This window comes from Aethalodelphis obliquidens, unplaced genomic scaffold (genome assembly GCF_003676395.1).
Source record: "Aethalodelphis obliquidens isolate GAN/ISIS:26980383/991018 unplaced genomic scaffold, ASM367639v1 scaffold44, whole genome shotgun sequence".
In the NCBI taxonomy this organism is placed as follows: Eukaryota; Metazoa; Chordata; class Mammalia; order Artiodactyla; family Delphinidae; genus Aethalodelphis; species Aethalodelphis obliquidens.
This window is the reverse complement of record NW_020837988.1, coordinates 15,407,012-15,426,700: the sequence shown is the minus strand read 5'-3', so window position 1 is coordinate 15,426,700 and position 19,689 is coordinate 15,407,012. Positions and strand designations below refer to the sequence as shown.

At 44.7% G+C, this 19,689-nt stretch overlaps 1 protein-coding gene across 2 annotated transcripts in view; it reads right to left on the bottom strand.

The window, feature by feature from the left end:
* The window catches only part of MARCHF10 (membrane associated ring-CH-type finger 10), an 82,963-nt gene that overhangs the window by 51,668 nt on the left and 11,606 nt on the right, over positions 1-19,689 (bottom strand). Inside the window, exon 1 of one of the 2 annotated variants that reach the window (XR_003427655.1) lies at positions 12,747-13,203. The exons of the other annotated variant lie outside the window; for it this stretch is intronic. The gene's annotated coding sequence lies outside the window, so the exon portion shown is untranslated. Of the gene's footprint in view, positions 1-12,746; positions 13,204-19,689 lie in introns of those variants that run through there. 2 annotated transcript variants of the gene reach the window in all.

Genomic DNA, 19,689 nt, shown 5'->3' with positions numbered 1-19,689 from the left:
AATCTTTTTTTTTTTTTTTTTTTTTGCGGTACGCGGGCCTCTCACCGCTGTGGCCTCTCCCGTTGCGGAGCACAGGCTCCAGATGCGCAGGCTCAGCGGCCATGGCTCACGGGCCCAGCCGCTCCGCGGCACGTGGGGTCTTCCCGGACCGGGGCACGAACCTGCGTCCCCTGCATCGGCAGGCGGACTCTCAACCACTGCGCCACCAGGGAAGCCCAGATTAATCTTTTTAAAAGGCCCCTACTTGTCAGTCTTCTATAAAGAAGTCAGTATAAATCTATGCACGGACAAATCCTGACTCATGCGGTGTCAGAATATCTCAACACAGCCTTGCAGACACAATAAAAATTATCCAGGCGTTCAATAGCTTTACACTTTGCCACACTTACACCCACCAAAGAAATGAATGAAAACAAACATGAACAATTAGGAGAAACTTGGTCCTGAAGGGCGATTTAAGTCCTGCCTTAAGGTCTTAGATCCTGGTGTTAATATGATTTGCTAGGCGATGCACCCAACAAACAAAACCACAGGGTTCCCCCCCGCCCCAGGGGCAGGGTCACTAAATACTCCTGCACTGCACAGTGGTCTATATCGGCAAGTCCTCTGAAAGTGTAGTCCTCTGCGGACACAGAGTGCTAAATTAACGTCCTCCACGCCTCCCCAGCGGTGCCAATTTGTATTGATTTTGCTTCCCGTTCTCTCTGACAGTTGTGGCATTTTCATTTTAAGCCTCCTGACTCAGGAAAATACTCTGAATAGCTTTGAATTATTGGGGTAACGTAAGACAAACTACACTCTCAAAAAAGTCCCCTACCTGTCAGTCTTTCTACAAGGATGTCGGTACAAATCCATAGGTGGACAGATCACTATTCTCCAGGATTAGAAATCATGTTTGGTCACTTACAGCCTGGTGACAGCCTTCAAACAAATAATTATTGTTTCTCCCTGCATTTCAGAAAACAGACCACCCTCAGATAAAGGGACGGGAAAAAGGAAAGGACATAATGAGTTGGTTGTTCTCCCTTTTCCCTTTTGGTTCTGGAATTTAACAGAAATCCTTGAAAATGACTCTGAAATGTCAAAGATGAAACATGAGGTCATTTCTGAACATGAGATAGGCTTTCCATTCTCAGAAAAGGAAATGTGGGCAAATTTTAATTCTGGTGCCTAAGATGGTCATAAGGCAAGAAGAACAGCAGTGAACATGTGACGGAATTTCTTCCACAAACTGCTCAACACGAACAACTTACATTAGCAAATGGAGAAGCCTACTCACACATCTGTTTTTCAGCCAGTGGAAAGGCAGGAAAGATGCTCTGGGCTAAGACTACCAATATCCATGGTTACAGCATCAGGAGCAGTAATAGTGTCCACTCCTGGTGGGTCCGTCCCCTTCACCCTCAGCCAGGACTAGAATTCTTTGCTTACCCCAGGCAGTGGTGAATCGGGAGGAGTTGGTGAAGAGACTTTTTATTGGGTGGGGTGTTAAGCCATGTTTATCCTTCCTTACCCATTCATTGTACCTCCAGCATTAATAGCACCAAAGGTGGAAGAAAACTTGGCCAATTAAACCATGCCAATTATATATGGTATCATGCACCTGCCTTCCAAGTATATCCTTCTCTGGTTCCTGGTTCCATCAACCTTACTTCCAGTTGCAAATCTTATCTATCTATCTATCTATCTATCTATCTATCTATCTATCTATCTATCTATATTTTTGGCTGCGTTGGGTCTTCGTTGCTGCGTGTGGGCTTTTGTCTAGTTGCAGAGAGCCGGGGCTACTCTTCATGGCGGTGCACAGGCTTCTCATTGCAGTGGCTTCTCCTGTTGCGGAGCACAGGCTCTAGGTGCGTGGTCTCAGCAGTTGTGGCTCGCGGGCTCTAGAATGCAGGCTCAGTAGTTGTGGCTCACAGGCTTCGTTGCTCCGTGGCATGTAGGATCTTCCCGGACCAGGGCTCGAACCCATGTCCCCTGCATTGGCAGGCAGATTCTTAACCACTGAGCCACCAGGGAAGTCCCTGGGAATCACCCTTGAGTCCAGAAATTACAGCTGGAAGTGGGTGTTTTGTCGGTTGGAAACTAAAGCCACAATGGTGAGAACTATAATACGTATGAATGTGCTACTGGGTCTTTTCGTGCTTGCTTTGAGTAATCTTAAGCCAATCACTTCAACTCTTTGTATCTTCATTCGTGTCCTGTCATGTATTCAGCCATTCTCATGTGTCCTCTCTCATGAAAGCCCATTATATTATCCAAGGAGGATGCTCCTTCGGTGAAAGAAGTTGAAGTAACTCATTCTGGCACTAAAATGTAGTACTTAAGACTCTGGAGCCCAGCTTCCTGGGAGTGAATCCTGGCTCTTTCACATAGTGACCGTGTGACATAGGATTAGTTTTAGTTCATCTCTTTGCCGCTCAGATTTTCTCATCTGTGAACAATAGTGCCTTCTTTTTGGTGGTTCTGTGAGGATGAAAGGAGTTAAGATATGTTTATAGCACCAAGAGTAGTGCTGCCAGGCACTGAGAAAGTACCATGTAAGTGTTGGCTTTTGCAATTAGCCGTTCATGTTCAGCCATTTAAAAAAGTAACCAGCTAACCGCTGAAAATTAACTACCTGCTGTTGAAACCAAAACCATAAACCCCACTGAAAAATTCAAATGCGTTGTCACCTACTTCAAAGAGCAATGGACGGCGAGGTGGGGCAGTTCTGTGGTACAAGTTCTCTTTCAGACAGTAAAGTTCTAATGGCAAACATTTAACAACATTTAAAGATTAGCAGACAATAAAAATTAAATTATGTTGATTTTAAGCTGATTTTAAAACTGTCTCCTCCTCTCGCAATTTTGAAGAGTAGTTACAATTTTCTTCCCCCATATGTTCCTAAGTTGAAATGTCACATGGAGGTGGAGGCAAGAGCATACTGCTCTTCCTTTAGGGGAAGAAAACTAGCGCTGTGTTTCAAAATCAAAGCCTGAAACATTAAAAAAAAAAAAAACTAAACTAAAAAACCCAGATTACATAATACATGTGTAGACTTTTTTTTTTAATTAATTTATTTAATTTATTTATTTTTGGCTACATTGGGTCTTCGTTCCTGCGCATGGGCTTTTCTCTAGTTGCAGCGAGCAGGGGCTACTCTTTGTTGCGGTACACAGGCTTCTCATTGCGGTGGCTTCTCTTGCTGCAGAGCATGGGCTCTAGGCACGTGGGCTTCAGTAGTTGTGGCACGTGGGCTCAGTAGTTGTGGCTCGCAGGCTCTAGAGCGCAGGCTCAGTAGTTGTGGCGTACGGGCTTAGTTGCTCCACAGCATGTGGGATCTTCCCAGACCAGGGCTCGAACCCATGTCCCCTGCATTGGCAGGCGGATTCTTAACCACTGCACCACCAGGGAAGCCCCATGTGTAGACTTTAAGTTCTCTCTTGGTAATCTGATGAGCGTCCTAATAAAGCCACATTGACTGAAAGAAGTTATTGTCAAAATTAATATTTTTCTGGAGTATTATGGGTTTTGCAGTCAACATTTTCCAAAGATCCCCAACTTGCTCTTTTGGCATCATCCGTAATAAAGTAGAGATATGACCTTGCTAGAAACTCTCAAAAGTTCAGAGCAAGACTCACGCTAGGAAAAGAAGGGACTTACATTAGGGAATTGGGCACTGAAGTAGCGACTTCGAAACATGATAATGGTTCTAGTTAGACCTCCTGGATGATGGAGACCCAAGGATTGCCAAGTGGGATGAGTTTCTTCAGGGATGTTAGAGTGACTAGATTTTTTTTTTTTTTTTTTGCAACACAGCTTTCATTAGTATTAATGCAGTTCTTTCTAATATTTCTGTCTTTGAGTGTATATATAATTAAAACAACATCACCATGGTTATGATATTGGAACTTCTTGGAACTATTTTAGATGTAGGACACCTCATGGTTCTGGATATGTGGGAGAAAAACTTTTATTGTTCTTATCCTGGGATGGCTTCTGCCTTGTTTTTCCAGTTGATTTCTGCTCTCCATGTCACTCAGAACCTGGAGGGCTGGTCAAGTCCTGTGCTGGATAATGAGTGGCAGGGCACGTTGTGGGGAGTATGAACTGGGATTCTCGACCACAATCCTCAATCTTGACTCCTCCTACCCAGTCTCTAGCACTGGTCACCCATTGCAATATTAAAACTGAAAGTAAAATCTCTTCTCTCCTGGATGTTGTACATTGCTCTGGTTTCAGGACTTAATGAAGCCCAGGTTCTTGATGTCTCATCACAGAAAGAATTCAGTGAGAGACAAAGTGGTAAGAAGTGGATTTGTTTAGAGAGAGAAACACTCCACAGACAGAGTGTGGGCCATCTCAGAAGGTGAGAAAAGGCCTAGATTTTTAAACTGGGTCCTAACAATGTTGAGTCTGAAATGGCAAGGTGACAGTGAGCACAGATGATCAGAAAGGCATGAAGACAGAAGAAGTAGTCAGGGACAGAAAAGACCAAGTCATTTTCCAGCTCTTGCCTGATGGCTCATTTCCAAGATCTACAGAGCTGGTTCTCAACTGGTATGCCGCCTCCCTCCCTCCCACAAGGTGTGCTGATGAATTCTGATGGACGTGTACAAAACGCATTGTAGCCACGTGTCATGTGATGGAAGGCTGAGCTGAGTGGATCTTATGACATAGTGTAAAGATCAGGACACGACTTGCTCTGAATAGGAAAACAGACAAAGAGTAGTGTCAGGCTGGTGCCAGAGAAAGATAGTGTGTTTATTACCTTTGAGATAAAACATTCTCCCGAGATCACGAAAGAGAACGATCAAGGCTGTGAACCTCGACACGCAAAGGTCACAACATGGGAAGGGTGACCAAGGAACTGTGGGTGCAAATGAGTATCTTCAGAGTGCTGTCCCCAAAGTCCACATTCATATCATGCCTCAAACACAAAAAATGGCCTTTGGGAATTAAGGGCAGCTTGTATAAATAGCATTCTGGACAGGATGGGGACGTTTATGGATTCAAGAAATATAAAGTTAGCATGTCCTGCACAGAATGCTGATGTATCCCAAAGCTGGCTAAACATTCTCTCTTCTAGAAGAAACTAAGGGCAGCAAAGTCCTTTCCATGTTCAGGACAATTATTTTTATTTTTATTATTATTTTTTGTGGTGCGCGGGCCTCTCACTGCTGTGGCCTCTCCCGTTGCGGAGCACAGGCTCCGGACGCGCAGGCTCAGCGGCCATGGCTCACGGGCCCAGCCGCTCCGCGGCATGTGGGATCTTCCCGGACCGGGGCACGAACCCACGTCCCCTGCATCGGCAGGCGGACTCTCAACCACTGCGCCACCAGGGAAGCCCCTCTCCTTCATTCTTTATTTGAATTCATATTCTCCTTTTCGTTGAGAGGAACACTTGAAGAACATGAAAGACTTAGTCATTAAATGGAGGTCATCCATGAAAATACTTCCTACTCAGAATAATAGGTCATAAAACATGGGAATTAATTGAACAGCATCATATGCATCTACTGTGTCTTCAACCCCATATAAAGACAAGATACTTGCAATGGGAGAGACACAATTTATACCATACTAGCAAAATGCAAAACAAAGTTTAATTAAGTGATAAATTGGGTGGCACCAATTCTAAACCTCAAAGAAACTCACAGCAAAAAAGTGAGATGTCAAGGGAGGCTTCATGAAGGGGATGGTGTTTTCTAGGAACTCAAGGAGCAGTAGGGACCAGCTTCGGCTGGAGGCAGCATGGGAGCCAAGGTACGGATGGAGTGACGCCCACGGCGTGATTCTCAGGCAGCAAGGCGTATGGCCAGAGCAGAGGGTGTGAGAAGGAGAGGTGAGAGACAAAGTTGGCTGGCAAGCTGGGGTCAGATTGTGGGGGGCTCTGAGAGTCAAGCAAAGAATTGAGAGTTAATGTGATGGAGAATAGGGTCCAACTGAAGGTTTCTGAGAAGAAAAATGCTTAATGTGGTACTTAAGATTAGCTTGTATGTTTCTTTCAGAGGAAGAAAACAAAGCATCTTTTTGTAGTTTCAATGGCTTATTTTTGTAAAGTGTAAGTCTTTTCTTTATTGCCAAAAAAAAAAAAATCCATGTTCATAATGGAAAACTAAAGACAAAGAGAGAAATTTTAAAGCATTCAAAACTCCATTAACCTTGAAATAAAAACTGCAAATAGCTTGGTCTGTGTTCTTTCAGACACCGCCCCCCCCTTTTTAAAACATCTTTATTGGAGTATAATTGCTTTACGGTGTTGTGTTAGTTTCTGCTGTATAACAAATGAGCGTGATGGAGACTACTAGCTTGCCACTGAAATCCCTTCTCAAGTGATAAGAGCTACAGCTGGATGTGGCTGCCCACCTTGAACTGAATGACTCAGTTTCCACTGCAACTAGGTGTGGCCTCAGGAGGAAAGTCTCACCAGTGGAGTGGGAGCACAGGTGACACGTACAGCCTGCTTCAGAGATAATCTCTGGCCCTGCTTCTCGGCTGGAGAGGCAACAACTTTGAAAGTCATGTGTTGAAGACAAGAGAACCATCATTGGCCTGAATCCCTGTAAGTCCTAGTGGAGGAGAGCTGCCTGCTGAGCACCTGGGCCATCACAGGTGCAAGAAATAAATTCTTTCTTGATTGAATCATATTTTTGGTCCTTTTGTTATAGCAGCTGACATTACTCTTGCACATATATTTAGGCATCTGTATAAATATTGTTTTTTAACAAAAATAGAATTGAGCCATACATACGTTGTCACTTAACAATACATTGCGTCAATAGATACCTTTCTATAATTTTGTCAACCTTATTTTGAAAATTTTCAAATCAATGGAGAAGTTGAAAGAATAGTACAAATAACATCCATTACCCTTTACTTGCCAATTTGCTTTCTCTCCCTCTCCCCCATCCCTCCCTCTCTCTAGACTTCATAATACTTTACCCCTAAATACTTCAATATGCATCTCCTATCAAAACGGACATTCTCCTACAAAGCCACAATACCATTATCTTACCCAAGAGAATTTAATAGTTCCATAACATTATTTATTATGTAGAGCATATTCAAACCAAACTGTCCCAAAAATGTCTTTTTAGCTGTGTATTTTGATCTATGATCCAATCAAGATACACCCATTGCACGCAGTTATTATGTCTCTTTCGTTCTCGGCCCTTTTTGTCTTTTCATGATTTTTACTCTTTGGAAGAGTCCCAGCCTCATAGAACGTCGACCGTTCTGAATTTGATGGCTTTCTCATAATAAAATTCAGGTTAATCATTTTGGGTTCCATAGGTGGTGTGGTATCCCTCTTTATAATATCACCTCAGTGCCTAACAATGCTGTTTGGTCTCTAGGGTAAGGTGGTGACTGCCAGGTTTTTCCACTATAAAAGTACATTTTTCCCTTTTGTAATTAGTCAGAAATCTGTGAGACGATTCTTTGACACGAAATACCCTATTCATTTTACCCAGTGATTTAGCATCTTTTGATGTGCTTTGCCTGAATTGATAATTACATCAAGGTAGCAAAAGGATGATTTTTCTATTTCTATCCTTTCTTCTACAATTATTAGCTGGCATTCTTCTCTAAAGAAGAACTTTCCTCCCTTCTTATTTGTTTGTTTGCCTCTTTGTTTGTTATCATCATCATTGTGGTTTCAAGGACACATTTTATTCAATCATCTCATCACATTTTTTGAGGCTCAAATCGTCCCAAAATTGGTGAATGGGAGTTCATTCGAGTTTGCTCTGACTTGAGTCTCCGAGCACATCTACGCTTTATGGCACAATAAAATTTCATAGCCTCACCTTGTACTTTACCTGGCTCAGACCTAGAATCAGCTATTTTCCCAATAAGCTCTGGTTCCTTTTAGTTTAGAAAGCTATTTAGAAATCAGTATCTTCATGCTATGTGTGTTCATTGCTCCTAGAGGGACATTGTTCCTAAGTCCTTTCAATGGAATTAATTAGAAATATGTATTTAACACTAATACATATTTAGTGGAAGGGGTTTTCCCTTCCTTTCTTTTGTTTTATATTTGTATCTTTTTATTTAAATCTTTAAAATCTTTATTTTTAAAGATTTTAAATCTTTATTTAAAATCTTTATTCCTTAATTATATTAATATATGTATTTAATTTAAAATCTTTATTCCTTAATTATATTAATATATGTATTCATTTGTTTTACTCTGTAGTGAACATGAAATAATTTCAGAATCACAGTACAAATATACTCTAAGAATAAACCCATTAAGTAAACTTTAGTCTTTCTTGGCAGTTCTCATTGCCTTTACAATATATTCCTATTGTATGGCTCTGTCATACTTACTTTTGTTGGTCATTTAGGTTGCTTCCAACTTTTTCTATGATAAATAATGCTATGATGAATATTCTTATATATTTATGCACATCATCAATTATTTCTTTAAGTTCCCAAAGTGGGAATTTATATTAGTAGATTAACAGCATCACAAAGATTTACAATATTTTGTTCCCAAATTGTCCTCCAGAAACACTGTACCAATTTACATTTCCAGAGGTACATGAGAATGCCAATTTCTACATAACTTTTCCAACTACATATTATCTTTTTAAAAGCGACTTTGTCATTTTGGGAAAAGACTATAATTTTAATCTGTGACTTGTATGTAATTTTAATTTAATTATTATTATTTTTTGGTCACGCCATGTGGCATGCAGGATAGTTCCCCAACCAGTGATCGAACCCGTGCCCGCTGCAGTGTAAGCGTAGAATCTTAACCACTGGACCACCAGGGAAGTCCCCTAATTTAATTATTAAGTAGGTTCATTTATTTAGCTCATCTATTTAGAATCTATATTCCACCAATTTCTAAAAAGTGACTTAAAAGTTGAACTGAAAACAGTGTAAAGAAATAGAAAAAGAAAAGGCAAAACTAATTTATGGTGAAAATACTTGGAACAGTGGTTGCCTCTGAGAGGGACAGAGACAGGAATTGACTGGAAAGGGTCATGGGGTGATGGAAACTCAAAACATGGTTACATGCATTTATCAAAACTCATTTAAAAAAGTGAATTTTGATACATTTTTAAAAAGGAACTGGGCTTCCCTGGTGGCGCAGTGGTTGAGAGTCCGCCTGCTGATGCAGGGGACACGAGTTTGTGCCCTGGTCCGGGAAGATCCCACATGCCGCGGAGCGGCTGGGCCCGTGAGCCACGGCCGCTCAGCCTGAGCATCCGGAGCCTGTGCTCCGCAACGGGAGAGGCCACAGTAGTGAGAGGCCCGCGTACCGCAAAAAAAAAAAAAAAAAAAGGAACTGCATGGACAACCATCAGAAGATAGAGCAGAGGTTTTTTGTGCCGGGGGCTTGGGCGCAGTTGGGGAAAACCCCCCTGAGGAAGTGACCTGAGCTGAGATCTGAGACCTGGTGGGAAGGCAGGCCGAGTGCTTCAAGAAAAGGGAACAGCATGTGCAAAGCCTCCTAGCAGGACCCCAAGCCAGTGTGGTTGAAGCATAGAGCAGTAAGGAAGGCTAGATCCCAAAGGGCCTTGTTGGCTACATGATGGGTGTTGGTCCCCATTCTGAAAGCCACAGAACACCATGGAAGGGATTTAAGCGGCCAACAGAGTGATCTGGGTTCCACTTGTCAAATCACGTGTGGTAGAGAAAGCGGGATTTGGGGGCAGGAGCAGGAGTTGCGAAGACCTGTGAGGGGGCCTTTGCAGTAACTTAACTAGGTGATAGCAGAGACGAACACACAGATGGATTAAAATGATAAGTAAAATGGATGGGACTTGGTGACGAATAAGACGGTAAGGAGGAAAGTGTCAGATTCTGATGATACTGCGCAAAAGGAAGAGCAGGGACTTCCCTGGTGGTCCAGTGGTTAAGACTCCACGCTTCCACTGCAGGGGGCGTGGGTTTGACCCCCGGTCAGGAAACTAAGATCCTGCATACTGTGCGGCTCGGCCAGAAAAAAAAAAAAAAAAAAAAAGGAAGAACGAAGGGCCAGGCTGGGAACTTTAGCACTGGGCCTATTGAGTTTGAGACATCCAAGTAGAAATTATTTAGAAAACAATGGGATATTTAGATCTGGAGATCAAAAGCAAGGTTTGGGTTAGAAATGCGGATTTGGGAGTCATAGGCGGGTAACATCTTGGGCAGGTAACCTGAGGAGAATAGAGCAGGGTTTCTTGGGGGTGGGACATGAATATGCATGGAAAAAAAATTTGCATCTTTATTTCCACTAACCTCTTATTGAAATCTAAGCATATCTTTCATTTACTAATATAGGCAACAAGCCACAGTAGTATTAGCCGTACCTGTGATTTGTCACCAATCGAAATCACAGGTATTTTCACATTTCATTAAGTACGTTGCAGATGTCTCAAAGTACCCTTTACGCCCATCACTTGTTATTTCATGTGTTAAAAAAGAAGCACAGGGCTTCCCTGGTGGCGCAGTGGTTGAGAGTCCGCCTGCCGCTGCAGGGGACATGGGTTTGTGCCCCGGTCTGGGAAGATCCCACATGCCGCGGAGCGGCTGGGCCCGTGAGCCATGGCCACTGAGCCTGCACGTCCGGAGCCTGTGCTCCGCAACGGGAGAGGCCACAACAGTGAGAGACCCGCGTACAGCAAAAAAAAAAAAAAGCACATATATTCCTGAGTCACAGATTTCTAAAAATATCTTGATGATTATTTCAAGGATTGTGGTTTCCTTTGAAATCCTGTGCATCTTATTTTATGCATTTGAAAATATTATTGTGAGAAGAGGATCCAGAGAGGTCATCCGTATTGCCTAAGAGGGCTGTGATACAAAACCAGGATAAACCCCCAGGTGTAGAGTGAGAAGAGAAGCGAGCCTGGAGGAATCCCGGGACTCAGCGCCGAGAAGGAGGAGAAGCCAGGAGAACGTGGCTTCGCAGAAGCGCGGGGACGCAGCATTTTGAGGACAGTGGAGTGGCCAGGCGAGCTAAAGCTGCTGAGAGGTGCAGCGCAGTGAGGACTGCAAGAGACGCCCTGCATCGCAGACGTGGAAGGCATCTGACGAAGAGCCGTTTCTGTGGAATGACGTGTGTGGCAGCCAGATTGCAGTGGGTTGCGTTGTGAGTAGGAGGTGGGGAAACTGAGTCAGTCAGCGTAAATGATTCTTTTGAGAGCTTTGTGAGGGAGAAGCAGTAAGTGCAGGGGATGGGGGCTCAAGGAAGGTCTTTTCTGTTGTTCTCTTAAGATTTTTGGTAGGAAACCTTGGATCATGATTAAATGCTGATGGGAAGGGAAGGCTCTGGTACAGAGTTGGAGACGCGGGAACGGAAGGGACAATGGATGGAATGAGGGTCCTGAGCAGAGATGGAAGGGTTGGTAACTGGGTGGGAATGAGGGGAGGGGGGTGCAGAGGGAAAGGGGTGGATGGGCTGGGCAGCAGAGAGCTGAGGGAGCTTCCACGTGAGGACCACTGTGGAGTGGGGTGGAAGAGAGGAGGGATTGGGGAAAGGGAAGAAGGCTTGAAGTGGAAGGGACAGTTGACCAGGGAAACTGGGCAGCATCGAAGAGTTGCAGGAGGTTAGTGGCCGTGACCTTCCAGGGGCACCATTTTTCAAGGTTGGGTGATTTTTTTCCGGCAGTCACCAGTGGTATGGGTGCAGACCCAGAGACCGTGGATGGGTAGGATTTGGCCAGAGAGGTGTGTCAACAAAACAAAGGGCAAGGGAAGTGTTAAGCACAGAACATAGGCTGCTTGGGAAGGGAAAAGTTGGTACAGAGGGGACAATGAAAGGACCAAGGGAGAGGAACCAAGGGACCAGAGGTTATTCATTACTGTATCCCCATACCACCCAACACAGTGTCTTGGACACCAGTGATTTATAATTCCTTAACAAATAAAGCAATTGTTGTTGTCAACAAAAGAAGGTTTTAGGGTGAAATGCTGTATTTCTAGGTTATGTTTAATGCGAGTATGCCCCTGAATAATCATGTCTTGCAACTGACTGAAAAAATTTAAAATTTTGCTATCTGAATTTTAATAGGTTTTTAACAAGTTTCTTGGTTTTAAAAAACAATGAGAACCATTTTTTTTAAGTAGGGGATTTTAATAAGATGTAGTAAACTGAAATATACAGCACTACATAAAATGCGAAAAAAGCCACTTTATCATAATCTTCACTCATGCAATTTCTGAGCTGCTGAGTCTAATTAACACGGGGAACTCTTGGGGTCAGAGGTCAACATTGCTCGGCACCGGCGATTTCACTGAGCTGGGATGACAATTGGTGTTTGTCTCGCTGGGCCGAGTGGCAGAATCACCCCATGGAAGGATTGACTCTAGGCTGTCCTGCTTATCTGTTCAAAAGGCAGGACGACATTCTGGAAGCAGCTGCAATTTAAACTGTCAGTTGCCCCATTTTCCTGCCATGCCCTATTTTAAAATTACCTAGTGGAACTCAGGCAAAGCACAGAAACGGAGGAGAAATGAAGCACTGCTGGCTTTGCCCAGACCAATTATCACTCGTTTGTGCCATTTACTGCTGTGAAAGGCTTCTAGGACCCTGGTTTGCCCAGGGGCCTGCACCCCAGGTCTTCCAGTTACTCTATAATATGATCACAAAGGAAACCTTCAGTTCAGTCTGGTGAGTTACCTGGTGGGACATTTAAGCACACCAAGATGACCTCTTATAAGTGCGAGTGAGTCCTGGGTCAACTTTGGGCTGTTCTGAGTTTCCTCTGTCCATGGAGAGCTGCTTCTGTCTCTGTTCTTGCCCACCTGTGACAAAAGGAACTTACCCAGAGCTTTAAGGAAGCCACCTGTTGCTTTGCGGAGTGGTAGGCCAGGAAAAGAACGTTCTCTTTAGCCAGTCACTCTGGTTGCCACCGATGAGGAGGTGGTTTCCAAATGGTTGATTGCGGTTTCAGCCTTCAGACCCAAACTGGCCGTTGCACGTTGGCGGTCTCAGCAAACCACTCTCTTCTTGATGATTTCAAGCCAGGCCAGCGTCTGCCCACCACTCGTGGTAACGGTACCCCTTTCTTCTCTCGCTCGAGGCAGGGTCCTGCTCTGGCGGTTGTGGTTACACTGCTATGATTTCAACATGTGCACATTCCTAAAACATTCCTGTGACTGGCAGTCATCAAACATTCATGGAGCTCCTAGTGTGTGGTGGAAAAAAGAGCAACTAAGCCCGTGTGCCACAACTACTGAGCCAGCGCTCTAGAGCCCATGAACCACAACTACGGAGCCCGCGTGCCACAACTACTGAAGCCTGTGTGCCTAGAGCCCACGCTCCGCAACAAGAGAAGCCACCGCAATGAGAAGACCGTGCAACACAACTAGAGATAGCCCGCACGCAGCAACGAAGACCTAACACAGCCAAAAATAAATAAATAAAAATTAAAAAAAAAAAGAACTTTCTAACAACTAGTGTGTCTAAAACTGCAATGGGTGACTAGACTAAATGTCCTTCAAGGTCCCTTTCCTGTGCTGTGAACCTATGATTTAAAAAAAAACAAAAAAATGTGTTCTTCATCCACACCATCCACACGCTCCTGCCCGTGCACATGCGGGCCGCGGTACTCAGCGGGGTGCTCCTGTCTGCCCCTCACCTGGCCATCGCCCTGTGCACCAACGCCTGGGACTGGTTCCCGCTCAAGCAGTTCTAGAGGCTGGAAGTCCAAGATCAAGGTGCCAGCAGATTTGGTTTCTGGAAGAGTCTGGAAGTGAGTCCTGAAGAATGAAGTCTCAGAGAGCTGTTGGTGGGGAGGTGACCTGCCCAACAAGACAGCAGGTCCTAGAGAATGCCACCCTCTGAGGGACAGCATCATCTCTGCTTTCAGGCCCCCTGCACCATCTCTTCCTTCCTTCTGTCCCTCCATCTCCCTTGCCCTGTGCCCTCCCTGGGCACCTCACCTGGGTCCTGCCTTATAACTTCCTGCCCCTGGGTGGGGCCTTTGTCTCAGATTTTTTTTAATATGAAACATGGCGAAGTAGAGAGAATAATAATAAACTCCTATATACCCATCATTCAGGTTCGAAAATTGGCATGATTTTTCGCACATTTACTTCATTTATTCTTTTTTCCTCTTGCTGAAATCTATTAAAGCAAATTCCAACCATCAAAAAAGAGCAACAACCAGTGCCTGCGCCTGAGTGGCTCCCAGCCTAAGGATGAGACAGACAGGAAGACGTATCCCAAGATGGGCTGGAGCCCAGACGGTGTTCTGGGGAATACAAAGGAGGGACAAGAACAAAGCCACCTGACCCCCAAGAGCAGCTCTGGAAGCTCTTCCCAGAGGAAGTGTCCTCAGAGTTGAGGGTCAGGCCATCCAGGGCCTTGAGAGCCATCAAACACTTTGCTAAGGTGTTTGAACTTGATCCCAAAGACATGGGGAACCACTAGAGAGCTTTTAATAGAGGAGTGGCATGATCCAGTTTGCTTCTAGATGGATCCACTCATAATGCTGCCTGGGAGACTGGCTGGAAGGGGTGAGGTGAAGACAAAACGATCAGGAAAACGGCTCCCACAATAATCCAGGCAAAAAAAAAAAAAAGACAGGGCCCTGCAAAGGGAGGTGCTGGTGGACAGATTCAAGAGAGAGGAGGGAAGACAGTCTAACTCTGGTGTCTGACGGCCGTGAAGTTGAGAAGGGGCAACAGAAGGAGGCGTCTGAGCTAATCTCCAGAATTCCGGCCTGGGCAGCAATGAACTCAGGAAGAGGAGCCAATCTGAGGGGAGAAGACAATGGATTCAGCCTCTTGAGTCTGAGCGGGTGGTGGGACAGGCCAAGGAGGACAGACCAACAGCTAAAATGGAAAACAAACTCCAACGAAAATTCCCGACAAACCGTGGGCTGCACTTTCTGCCTCCCTGACGTCTGTGTTGGGCTCGAGACGCTGGGTGTGGAGCTGCATTGTGACTCAGGTGCACCTCGAGGGCACGGAATCTGCGTGAGTGGAGGGGGCGGTGGTGACCACGCCTGGCCAGGTGTTAGGGATGACTCACAGACTCCCAGGTGGGCCCCCCACCCCCCGCCCCCTGGCAGTCAGAGCCAGCATGTATGTGTGTGACCTGCCTCGTTTTCACACGGGCCCGGGGCCAGAACGACGGGAGGCCCGGCCCACGGGGAGTCTGACAATGGACAGGTAGAAGTTAGAGAAAATTAAAAGCGTGAGTCACAGAACACATATGCCGTGTGCTAAGCTGGCTGCTTCCGTGACACCATCAGGGGTGTTGGTAGGTTGACACTGACAGATTAATGGGAGAACAAACAGCTCCCCAAGAGCGGTTTGAAAGAGGAGAAGCTGCAGGTTTCACAGGCAGGAGAGGCTGGAGAGGCAGGTAATGAAAGGAGACATGCAAATATACCCAAGTTGGAGGAAAACACCAAATGCAAAGCGAGCCAGCCTTCGCGGACACCTGACTCAGCAACGGAGAGCAAACGTTTGCAAGGAGCTGCGGTGGGCAAAAGCATTGTAGTGTGGAGTACGCGAGGACGGTTTCTGGGAAACAAAACCCCTTGCTGGCCCGTGGGATCTTGTTTCAACTTTTGGACTTGACCATAAACAGGAGCAGTGCTGTCCTATAGAATTTTCTTCAGTGTTGGAAATGTCCTATATGGCAGCCATGGGCCACATGTGGCTCCTGAGCCTGGAACTGCGTTTAAAATGTTATTTTAATTAAATAGTCCCACATGGCTAGTGGCCGCTGTACTGGACAGCACAGTTTTAGGCTTTTGCTGCCCTCATGTAGGAATGCACTTTCTGACTTTTTGAGCCACTGCAGATTACTTGAAGAAGCTTTGTTTTTCATTTCAACCTCCAGCGTTTGTGTGGATGATCACGGACAAAACAATTAAGATGTTTATGTCGGGTGACCGCCTTCACACTTAGGCTTGCCTTGCCTTCTGGGAGGTGCGGGCGATCTCACGGATGTAAGCATCCTGCTGAGCCAGGCCTGGGGCAGAGCCGGCTGCTGCTGGTGGCAGGTTAGCCGCCTCCTTCCAGTGTGACGCTGGGTCCCGGTGACCTGGAATCTAAACGTTTAGCCACCCGGTTGCTGCTCGTGAAAGGATGACAATCCTATTCCTATTACCGGAGCGAACGGTGCTCTTGAAAAACTGAGGGCTGGTCCCCGCCTTCTTTGCCAAATATAGTGACCACATGTCCTCGGTCCTTGAGATTTGTGCTCTTGGAAGTGGCCCATCCAGCAAGGATGCAGGATCTTGGAAGATGAGAAGGGGCCATGATGATTTTCTTCATTGAAGGTTGCTGTCCCCCAAGTCCTGGGCTAATCAGTTTCATCATTTTCTCTGGGGAAATTGGGGGTCCTGGCCCTTCTCTGTGAAGTCTTTTTTTTTTTTTTAATTCAATTTCTTTTTAAAAATATTTTTATTTTTGAACTTATTTTTATTATGTAATTTTGGTTGCGTTGGATCTTCATTGCTGCACGCAGGCTTTCTCTAGTTGCGGCGAGCGAGGGCTACTCTTCGTCGCGGTGCACGGGCTTCTCATTGTGGTGGCTTCTCTTGTTGCGGAGCGTGGGCTCTAGGCTTAGGGGCTTCAGTAGTTGTGGCACGTGGGCTCAGTAGTTGTGGTGCACGGGCTTAGTTGCTCCGCAGCATGTGGGTTATTCCCAGACCAGGGATCGAACCCGTGTCCCCCGTATTGGCAGGTGGATTCTTAACCACTGCGCCACCAGGGAAGTCCCCTCTGAGAAGTTTTGAGAGGTCAAAATATCCTGGTGCCCCTGGCACCACAGCAGGCTCCTCTGGGCCAGCAGTGTACCGGGGACACTGCTTCCTGTTCATACTGAGAGACTGCTTTGCTTTTTAATGTACTAAATCACCCAAGGTGTAGTTGGTTCTGTAGAGCTGCTGTTTATTTCCCTGTTAAATTCTAATTTGATTAAACAGCTCACAAGGTTGTAGGTAACTTTGAAAAGGGTGTGAAATTAAGTTGCTACGTTAGGTTAGCTCTTTGAAATGTGGCCTGAGATGGGGCTGAGAGGAAAGAAGGTATTCTAGAAGCCTCAGGAGCTGCTCCTCTATCGATAAGTGTTGGAGCATCCTTTGCAAGCATAGCTGGACACCAAGGCAACTTATAATGAATCTAATGTTAGTATGACACTTGAGCATCTCACACGTTCTCACAATGATCCTATGAGATAATAGCATAATAATAAGGATCTCCTTGATGGGAAATTGAAGTACTTAGAAGTAAAGTGCTTTGTCCGAATTCACACTGTAATGAGGGACACCGTAATGAGGGAGCCCTTGATGATAAGTGTTCTTTGTACTGTGTCACACAACTAACCTAAATGCATTTAAGAGGTGCTGCTTTAGTATTATTTTTTTTGTAATTTTTAAAACTTGAAGTACCGTTGATTTACAATGTTGTATTAATTTCTTCTGTACAGCAAAGTGATTCAGTTATACATATATATATTCTTTTTTGATATTCTTTTCCATTATGGTTTATCATATGATATTAAATATAGTTCCCTGTGCTATACAGTAGGACCTTGTTGTTGATCCATTCTATTTTGTGTGTGTGTGTGTGTGTGTGTGTGTTGCATGCTTTTGTGGGGTTTTTTTTGTGTGTATGTTTTTACTAATGATTTTTTTTAAACTTTTTATTTTATATTGGAGTATAGTTGATTAACAATGTTGTGATAGTTTTGGGTGTACAGCAAAGTGATTTAGTTATACATATACATGTACCTATTCTTTTTCAAATCCTTTTCCCATTTAGGTTGTTACATAATATTGAACAGTAGGTTATACAGTAGGTCCCTGTGTTATACAGAAGGTCCTGTGTTATACAGTAGGTCCTTGTTGGTTATCCATTTAAAATATAGCAGTGTGTATATCCATTCTATTTATAAAAGCTTACATCAGCTAACCCCAACCTCCCACTCCATCCCTCCCCCAAGCCCCTCCCCCTTGGTAACCACAAGTCTGTTCTTTATGTCCCTGAGTCTGTTTCTATTTCAGTTCATTTGTGTCATATTTTAGATTCCATGTATAAGTGATATCATATGGTATTTGTCTTTCTCTTTCTGACTTACTTCACTTCTATGATAATCTCTAGTTGCATCCATCTTGCTGCAAATGGCATTATTTCATTCTTTTTTATGGCTGAGTAATAGTCCATTGTATATATGTATCACATCCTCTTTGTCCATTCATCTGTCGATGGACATTTAGGTTGTTTCCCTGTCTTGGCTATTGTGAATAGTGCTGCTATGGACATAGGGGTGCGTGTATCTTTCTGAACTATAGTTTTGTCTGGATATATGCCCAGGAGTGGGATTGCTGGATCATATGGTTATTCTATTTTTAGTTTTATGAGGAACATCCATAGTGTTCTGCATAGTGGCTGCACCAACTTACATTCCCACCAACAACGTATATAGGAGGATTCCCTTTTCTAGGAGGTGATGCTTTAAAGAACCCCTCAGCACAGTCTTGGTAGTGATTGCTTTATCTTGGCGTTTGATTGAACACAATCTCTGCATAACCAACGGTTAAAGCCACGGGTTGGAGTGAGGAGGTTGTGCCATAAGGGAGGGGCTACCATGTTAACTGTGCATTTATCTGGGGATCTGCCCACCCCCAGGCAGGTGTTTAGAAATGGCATCTTGATACTGGATCTATTACTTGATGGTAAATGCCTCACTTTTCCCAGGCCCATCAGCATTGTGATGGTCTAAGACTGGGTTAAGGAATGAACAAGTGATGGAAGTTGCAATACAAGTGTCAAAATTTGGTGGTAGCATGCTTCACATCGTGATTGTACAGTGGAAAAATTTCCATGGATTAAGCAATCCACTGTCACACAACCCACTCAATCAGGGAATGAACTTGCCTTCTCAAATCAGGGACAAAATGTTCTTTTGAGTTTTCAGCCACAGCAATTTCTAGAAGGAAAATACTCAGGGAAATGTTCCCTAGGTAAGAGGGCTTGGGTTGGGTTTACACTGTCTCATTGGACTCTATCTTTCTCCTGCCACTTCCTGATTGACCGAGGATCTTTTGCAGCTCTAGTGCCTGATGTGACATTCCATACACTAAGCTCTGGAAATTGCATCAGTCCGGCCTGGGTTCTCCTTTGGGAGGTGCTAGCATTCTTTTTTTTTTTTTTTTTTAATATTTATTTATTTATTTGGCTGCGCCGGGTCCTAGTTGTGGCGTGTGGGCTCTTAGTTGCGGCATGCATGTAGGATCTAGTTCCCTGGCCAGAGATCGAACCCGGGCCCCCTGCATTGGGAGCACAGAATCTTAATCACTGGACCACCAGGGAATCCTGGTGCCAGCATTCTTATCCTGGGAAACTAGCTCTAGGATCTCCCTGGCCTTGGGGACCCTGTAGAAAGAGGTTTCATAAATTCTGCATTCCTTCAGGATTTGATACAGAGCAGGGCAGCCCCAGATTATGAAGGTTTAAGAACAACCAGATTTTCACAGAATTTGGGTGGGGGTCCAAACCTGGGAGGAGAAATCTTCAAACTAGCCCATGATTGTGGGAGTTGAAGATTTCTGGGCTCTGGTTTGAATGTCATAAGGGCTCTCTGGCTTCACTCGTACCAGGCAGAAGTCGAAGGATTGAGTGAGGAGGGATTGGGATTATAAGCACACAGTTCTGATGGCTGTTGACAAGGATGCGTTCCATGACACTTCCCCTCACCCTGACCTTCCTGCACTTTTGTATCCAGAGGCAAAATCCTCCAGTATC